Consider the following 8462-nt stretch of genomic DNA (forward strand, 5'->3'; position numbering starts at 1 on the left):
TGCAGGATTGGAGTCGGTTAGTCATGATGCTAACAGCTGGCATATTTAAAAAGAAGAAGAATTAGTGTAGTGTAACATCTACAGGTGCAAAATGCATGGTGCACATTCCACAAGGCAATAAAATATATTTTGCACATACAGGAGTTGAAAAATGAAACTGAAACACCCGTCATTTTAGTGTGGGAGGTTTCATGGCTAAATTGGAACAGCCTGGTTGCCAATCTTCATTAATTGCACATTGCACCAGTAAGAGCAGAGTGTGAAGGTTCAATTAGCAGGGTAAGAGCACAGAGTTCAAAAGAGGACATCTGTGACCGAGACAGCAAGTCTTTTTGATGCATCAAGAGCCACAGTATCCAGGGTAATGTCAGCATACCACCAAGAAGGACCAACCACATCCAACAGGATTAACTGTGGACGCTGTAAGAGGAAGCTGTCTGAAAGGGATGTTCGGGTGCTCATCCGGATTGTATCGAAAAAACATAGAACCATGGCTGCTCAAATCACGGCAGAATTCAATGTGCACCTCAACTCTCCTGTTTCCACCAGAACTGTCCGTCACCACAATAAATTATTGTGGTCTAAAACCAGGTGTTTTAGTTTCATAGTCTAACCCCTGTATTGTTGCACTAGGGCCTGTAGATCCTACACATTTGATAGTTGCCAAAAATGGTGTCATGTCCTGCTTGAACCATTACTGCTTGTCTGGATATAAATCTGGTGAGTTTGCAGGTTAAGGCAATTTGGTACTCCCTTTCTATGTGTGGACAAGCATTATCCAGCTGAAAATGCCATTTTTAATCATCCTGCTTCCCTTAGTGGGATGATGTGCCCTCTCTCCAAGTCTGTCAACTGAGCAAAATGTCTTTGATTGTGTCATTGACCACACAATCTCTCACCAAGAGGTACTCTACCCAGTAGTTGTAGCTACAGTTCCAACAGATACAGCCCCCATGCTCGGCAAAGATTGGAGCAAAAGAACTGGAGGCTGGAGGGAGGCGTGGTTGAATAAGAAGCATCAATTTTGGTCTGAGATGCTGTTGCTCCTTTCATAAGGCAATAAAATAGTCAGTCTGACACAAACATGTTTATGAGTTCTGACAGATTGGATCAGACAGGTCAGCAGCAGCTACATGAGCAGAGATTTAACCTGAAGGACAGAATAGAATCGTGTCATTGAGATCGTATTCAGCTCTGCTGGAACATTTGCTCTCCCTGAAAGAGATGAGTTTATTAAAAGACATGCTTGCATAGCTGGAGTCCAGGTTTATTATCCATGAAGCACATGTTCCCTGTGTTTAATTCCGTCTCTCTCTCTCTCTATTTCTCTCTCTCTCTCTATTTCTCTCTCTTGCTCAGGTGCACATGGACTTTCTTTCACAAGGTAAATTAGAAATTGATGTTGCCAAGGAAACTTTCAAGCAGCAGATGAGATGTGTGTTTGAGTATCTGTTTGTGTGTGTGTGTGTGTGTGTGTTTGTGTAAGAGAGCAGGCTCCTGATGCTACAGTCCAAGCTCTGAAGAGTGACAGCCATTGTTTTTAAAGCATCTATTTGATGGAAAGTATTTTTAGCATGGAAGGACGGACGCTACATAAATGACTAGGAAATAGACTCCTCATACTAAACACATGAATAGGTTGCACACAGGGACTGTTTACACTGGTTATTATCATGCGTTTTTGGTTATCGGATTGCTTTGGAACTAAGTGGCCGAGCCCAAATGCTGTAGAAAACAACCCCACACCATAATAATAATAATCCCCCCTCTACCAAACTTTACACTTGGAAAGTCAGACAACTAACTTTCTTCAGGCATCTGCCAAACCCAGACTTACCCATCAGATTTCCACATGGAGATGCGTCATTCATCACTCAAGAGAATATGTTTTCTCTGCTCTGCTCCAATGGAAACCAATTCTATGAAGCTCTTTACACTTTACTGTTCTTGAGCTGATATAAAGGCCATACAAAGTTCAGAGGTCTGTAGTACCTGACTCTGCAGAAAATTGGTGACATCTTCATACTATACACCCTACCTTTTTTTTTTTACGTGGTCTACCACTTCATGGCTGAGTTGTTTTCATTCCCAGTTGCTATCACTGACAGTTGGCTGTGGAATATTTAGTAGTGAGGAATTTTTGGGACTGGACTTGTTGCCCAGGTTCTGCATCCTATCACAGTTACCACACTGGAGTTCACTGAGCTCTTGAGAGCGACTCTTTCTTTCTAACAACTTCTGCTGTTTGTAGAAGCCGTCTGCATGATGCCTAGGTGCTTGGATTTATACACCTGTGGCCATGGAAGTGATTGGAACACCTACATTCAATGATTTGGATGGGTGAGTGAATAGTTTTGGAAACATGGTGTATATGACCTAAGCCCACATACAGAAGTGATCAAAATCTGATTTAACCTCCTAGGACCTGGCGTCCACATGTGTGGACATCACATTTTGGGTTGTCTAGACCACAACACTACATTTTGCTCTACAAGGGCCTGGTGTCGTCTTTTGAGGTCATTATAGAGTTATAGAGTTTAACATGTTACAGTTCCGATTTTGTTATAAAAAAAAAACAATGAACAGTAAATACAGTAAATGTTTATTTATTTTTTTTACTTTGTTATCTTATGTTCATGTTGAAGCAGCTCTTTAAATGAGCCATATTGCAAAAAAACTGCACCATTGTTGTTTCTACTTTCGTCTTGCACTCAGTCAAAAAAATGCTGATGTTTTCAGGCACAAAATAAATGATAAATATAAAACTAAAGTCCTCATACGTGGATATAATCTTTCTCAGAAACTACATTATGTAAAAAAGGTAGTTTTTTGTTTTTGCACAAATCAGGTGCCAATTAGCCCAAATAGAAATAAAAAACACGTTATGCATGAGTTTGGGTCTTAAGATGTTAAAAAAAGTTCTGATTTTGTATGTCCATGCAGTCCTAATAGAATCAAGGATATGAGTCACTTTATCCTGGTAGTGTGAACGCGAATCCTAAATGAGCAGCTACTGTAACGGATGAGTGCTAAATATTTATTTCTGCCTGAATGCAAAAGCATGCCTGAATGCTTGCTATGGTTGTATCTCCACAGCTCCTCAGCAGAGTGTGTTTAACGCCTGAGTTTAACAAGTGTAACACTCTCCGAACGAGTTAGCAGGGCTAGAGTGTGGAAATCTGGTGTCGTTTCTCCTTCTGTCTGCAGTGTGAAGAACGGCAGCTTCACTATCTCACATCTGTTATAACCACTGACACATAAAACACACACACAAACACACACACACACACACACACATACACCAGTGTACGGCCACTGTACAGGCCAGGTGGAGGGGGACCGGGGTCTGGCAGCTCATCCCGGCTCTTGCCCCTGTCTGTCAGAGTTCTCGGCCAATCGCTTGCCCCCCCTGCTTAGTGATTGCCGCAGCAGGAGTGCGGTTACTGTCCCAGAACAGCCAAAAACCCGCTGTTCCACAATATGGCCTCCAACCCCTCCGAGAAAAACAAAGAAACACTCATTCACACTTCACACTCTCCCCCTCCATAATGCTTGTCTTCCTTTCATCATTCATTTCCTTTCCTATTAATGCAAGCATACACACATGCGCATGCACACAGGCACACACACACACAATCACAGCACACACACACACACACACATGCGCTCACAGCTGCCAGTCAGCCAGCAAATCTCAGAAGGTGGCAAAGCACCAGGGAAATCAGTCAACCTTCACACCTATACTGAGCAAACACTCATATTGCTCACACACACACACACACACACACACACACATACACACACACACACAAACACACACACACCCCTAAACCTTGCCTTGCATGACCCTTCATATAAACCCTCTTTTAAGCATTGATGCTGGCTCTGAATCTCCCAAGAGAGAGAGAGATAGATAGAGAGAGGAAGCAAGAGAAAGGGGTGAATAAAGGGTGGTGAAAGAAGAAGAAATAGGAGGAATAGAGAAATGGGAGAGAGATTGAGAAACAGAGAAAGAAAAGAGAGGAAAAGAGGGAGAGAGAAAAAAGAAGGGAAGATAGTGAGAGAGGTAGAAATAGATAGAGACAAACAGAGAAACACAAAACAGAAAGAGAGAGAGAGGGGTAGAGACACAGAAAGACAAAAAGAAGTGAGGCAAAGCAAGGTAGAAATAGATAAGGTGGAGGCATAGAAATCTAAGGTATATAAGAAAGAGAGAATAAGAGAGAGAGAGAGAATAAGAGAACGAGAGGGAGAGAGAAGGAAGAGAATAGAGAAAGGAAGAAAAAAGAGATGAAGGGGGACATAAACAGAGTGAGGTCAAACATACATCCACAGTAAGATAGAGAAGATAAGATAAGAGAAAGAGAAAAAAGCTATGGAGAAAAAAAGGGAAAGACATGAAGAGAGAGAATAAGATAAAGAGATAGTGGGGTAGAAAATGGAAAACCACAGGAAGAGACAGAATGAGAGAAAAGAGAAGAAGGAGAGAAGAGATTGGGAGGTGAGAGAGGTCAATAAAGCAAAACAAGAAAGATAAAGAGGGAGCTGAAAGTAAGAGTAAGAGAGAACTTGAAAGAGACAAAAACAGATAGAGACAGAGAGAGAAAAGAAAAATGTAGAAGGTAGAGAGAAAGGAGAATAAGAGAGGAGAGAGGGGGAAGAAAATAGAAGAGAAAGAGAGAGAGAGAGGTAGAAAGTCACATACAGAGATGAGAAAGAAGAACAAATAATGAGGGACAACAAGAGAAATGAAAGAGAGAAAAAAGATGGAGGAGGAGGTAAGAGCGAAAGAAAAATATAAATACAGAAATAATAAGTGAAAGAGAAAAGGAGATAAAAACAAACAGGAGACTGAATGTGACAGAGAAACAGATGACAGAAAGAGAGATGCTGACAGAGAGAGAGAGACAGAGAGAGAAACTGATGTGAACTGCACAATATACTTCTTGTCCTGATTTGAGACTGCACCAACAACTGCACAGTCACAGAACAGCAGCTGTTCACACACACACACACACACACACGCACACACACACACACACACACACACACACACACACACACACACACACACACACACACACACACACACACAGGATATCTCCTGACAGGCAGTTTGTGTACATGCACACTTCCAACACACACACTAATGATCAATCTGTGAAAGCAGATAACTCATACATGCTTGACTGCCTGCCTCACAATCCGACCATTATGTGTCTTAAAGGGATGTATTGTGGCCTGTGTGTGTGAGTGTGTGTGTGTGCATGAGAATATTGTTCAGTCTATATTCATGCCATGAGATTTTATTTGGGTTATATCTGTTGGTCCATTTAGTATATACAGAAATATTATGCAAACCATGTTCAGAAGTGGTGTACATTTTTCAGGGCCCGGATAAATCTAGGAGAGGATCCAGACTGTTATCAGCTAGAAGTTTAAAATCGGTGTCAGAGCACTTTGGTGATGCAGCATTAATACAGAAAAATTTATTGAGCTCTTATGGCTGGATCAGACTATGTGAATTTAGCACGACTTTAGGTCTGTGTAGTATGATATATTCAAAGAGCAGTAATTTTATGTAAGCGATTGTCCGACGAAAAAACTAGCATTTTTATAATTTTTTGTATTTTATCAGCTAGTTAGATGCTCTGCGATGTGCTTCCTAGCACTGACCAATAGCCATGATTGTCAGATTCCTTGCTCCTCCTCTGCGATGACCTACGAACTCACGCAAGGACATGAATGATGATTGGTTGGTGATTACCGTGTAGTTTATTGAAAAGAGACTATTTTTATTTCTATTTCTTTCTTTCTGTTCTCTATATCTATGTATGTCCCCCTTCTCTCTATCAATTAGATTTCTTTTTTTTTTTTTTCAAAATTTTCCCATTTTCTCCCCAATTTACACAGCCAATTACCCAACCCACTCATTAGAACTCCCCCTATCACTAGTGATGCCCCAACACACCAGGAGGGTGAAGACTAGCACATGCTTCCTCTGATACATGTAAAGTCAGCCACCGCTTCTTTTTGATGCAGCATTGCCAAGAAGCATCTCAGCGTGATGTCATGAGGACAGCGGTAGTGATGATGTAAGGGGATTATTTTGCTGAAGAGGAGAAAAAACTAGAAAGTGTAAAAATAGTTTTTTCTGTTTATTTCTGATTCATCTCTCTCTCTCTCTCTCTCTCTCTTTCTCTCTGTGTGTACTCGTGTACTCTGGTGACATTAACAGATACGTACTAAATGTCCAGAAGTATGCAGACACTATTCAGCTCTTATTTGCACTTATTGCTCACACTGAAAAGAACAGTGCATCTATAGCCTGTATAATCTCTATTGCAATAGAATGGGGTGCACTGGAGCAGCCAAGCATGAGATTAGTTCAAATCTGTCTAGCCAGGCCTTCCAGAGAGGTGTGAGAAGACAACAAGCTGCTTAAATCATACAGAAAACCTGTTGAACCCAATATATTTTATGTTATGTCTGGTCAACTTCATTTCAGTTATTAATAGACACCCATTCCTGCATTTCAGGCCTGCAAAGTAGGGACAATAAAGCATTTTCCACTGTATAAAGTTGCCATTACCTCACAACACCAAAAAATGTTTTGGCAATGTCTTCCAGCAAACACGTCTTAACGGATTACTCCGGTGTAAAATGCACTTTTGTTGTAGTAAAACATAATAAAAAGTACTCCCACAGCGTTCCGAGATCCAGAAATTTTAACAGTTTGTTCAAACACCCTTCAAACTGGGTGACACGGGGCATAATTTGCCCTGATAAATAATTATTTCCACCGTTATCCAGCTCAAAGTACAGGGGTACTTTGAAACCTGGTTTTAGACCACAATAATTTATAGTCCTGACGGACAGCTCTGGTAGAAACAGGACAGTTGAAGTGCACACTGAATTCTGTCGTGATTTGATCAGCCGTGGTTTTATGTTTTTTGGATACAATCCGGGTTAGCACCCGAACATCCCTTTCAGACAGCTTCCTCTTACAGCGTCCACAGTTAATCCTGTTGGATGTGGTTGGTCCTTCTTGGTGGTATGCTGACATTACCCTGGATACCGTGGCTCTTGATACATCACAAAGACTTGCTGTCTCGGTCACAGATGCGCCAGCAAGACATGCACCAACAATTTGTCCTCTTTTGAACTCTGGTATGTCACCCATAATGTTGTGTGCATTGCAATATTTTCAGCAAAACTGTGCTCTTACCCTGCTAATTGAACCTTCACACTCGGCTCTTACTGGTGCAATGTGCAATTAATGAAGATTGACCACCAGAAACCTCCTCCCACGCTAAAATGACAGGTGTTTCAGTTTCACGGTCCAACCCCTGTAGCTCCACACCTCCTTGCTAAAATCCAGAGAGCCCTGACATTTAAAATGTGGCATTAATAACTTAAAAAGTGCACAAGAAGCTTATTAAAAAAAAAAAAACACTGTTTACATTTTATAACACTAGATTCAGCTCCGTGCTCCACCATTACTCCTGGTGCTGGCTACACCAAAATCCATTTTACTCCTTTAAAGTGTGCAGCAGTATGCCAGTCCAGTACTCATACTCTCTTCTTCTGCCACAGTCATGCCCTTGTAATGTGTGCAGCATGTGGTTTTGCATTGTCTTAGTAAAAAAGCCACAAGTGTTTCTAGAAAGTATTTTGTCTTAGAATGCAGCATGTGTTGCTCTAATGCCAATCTCAGACCATACAACATTTTTGTGTCTCACAATGTTCACTATGTAAATATCTTCGTTTTGTGTCAACACTACATGTTAGTCACCGACCAATTATCATCCAGGTCCTTGCGTGAGTTCATAGGTCATCACGGAGGAGAAGCAAAGACTCTGACAATCATGGCTATTGGTCAGCGCCAGGAAGCAGGTCGCGGAGCATGTCAAACTAGCTGATAAAATACAAAATAATCTAACATGCTAGTCTTTTTGTCGGACAGTTGCTCACATTAAATTACTGCTCTTGACTCTTTGTTGCGTGTGACACTGAACTTGATGGTTCTGGATCTGATGCATGCAATTTATTGGCCCTGACATTGGGTCAAAATCGGGTTAAATTTGTATAGTCTGATCCGGGCATAAGAGCTTAATCAATTTTTCTGTTTTAATGCTGCATCATCAAAGTGTTCAGACACGGATTTAAAACTTCTAGCTGAACAGTTTAGAGCTATTCTAGATTCACCCAAGCCCTGAAACATGGTCTTCATAAGACTTTTGTTTATACTAAATGGACCCCAAATGAATATATAGCGAATGAAAACCCAGTGCAGCGCAATCCAGGGCAGTGTGCCAAGTCCTGCTGGAAAATGAAATCTGCATCTCCATAAAAGTTGTCAGCAGAGGGAAGCATGACTAACTTTGCACTAACTTTGGACTTGATAAAACACAGTGGACCAACAATATTTCGCTGTCTTACACTTGTTCTCTCTCCACCCT

The sequence above is a fragment of the Astyanax mexicanus genome, chromosome 19 (assembly GCF_023375975.1).
Source record: "Astyanax mexicanus isolate ESR-SI-001 chromosome 19, AstMex3_surface, whole genome shotgun sequence".
NCBI classification, from domain to species: Eukaryota; Metazoa; Chordata; class Actinopteri; order Characiformes; family Acestrorhamphidae; genus Astyanax; species Astyanax mexicanus.